Source organism: Penaeus monodon, chromosome 28 (genome assembly GCF_015228065.2).
Source record: "Penaeus monodon isolate SGIC_2016 chromosome 28, NSTDA_Pmon_1, whole genome shotgun sequence".
Taxonomy (NCBI): domain Eukaryota; kingdom Metazoa; phylum Arthropoda; class Malacostraca; order Decapoda; family Penaeidae; genus Penaeus; species Penaeus monodon.
The window spans coordinates 2,423,586-2,423,808 of NC_051413.1; the positions used below are offsets into that span (position 1 = coordinate 2,423,586).

General features: G+C 46.2%; 1 protein-coding gene across 1 annotated transcript in view; it reads right to left on the minus strand.

Annotated features, from left to right (window-relative positions):
* LOC119591279 (collagen alpha-1(I) chain-like) overlaps positions 1–223 on the minus strand; it is a gene marked incomplete in the record, with an annotated part of 10,418 nt that overhangs the window by 9,641 nt on the left and 554 nt on the right.

Below are 223 nucleotides of genomic sequence, written 5' to 3' on the forward strand. Positions count from 1 at the left end.
TATTCATTCATAAACTTTCTCAATTAAAAACTTCTCGCAGTTTTATGAAGTACTGCAGTTTGGGTTTATCATTAAGCCACAATGTCACAGCCAAAAATATAAATAAACTTTCTGGACAGCGCACACCCCCGCCATGACGCCCATTCCGCACACCTCTCGTGGTCGCTTCCCGTCTCTCGCCCCTTTATCGCGCAGGTATGAGGACTGGCATACCCACCCGTAT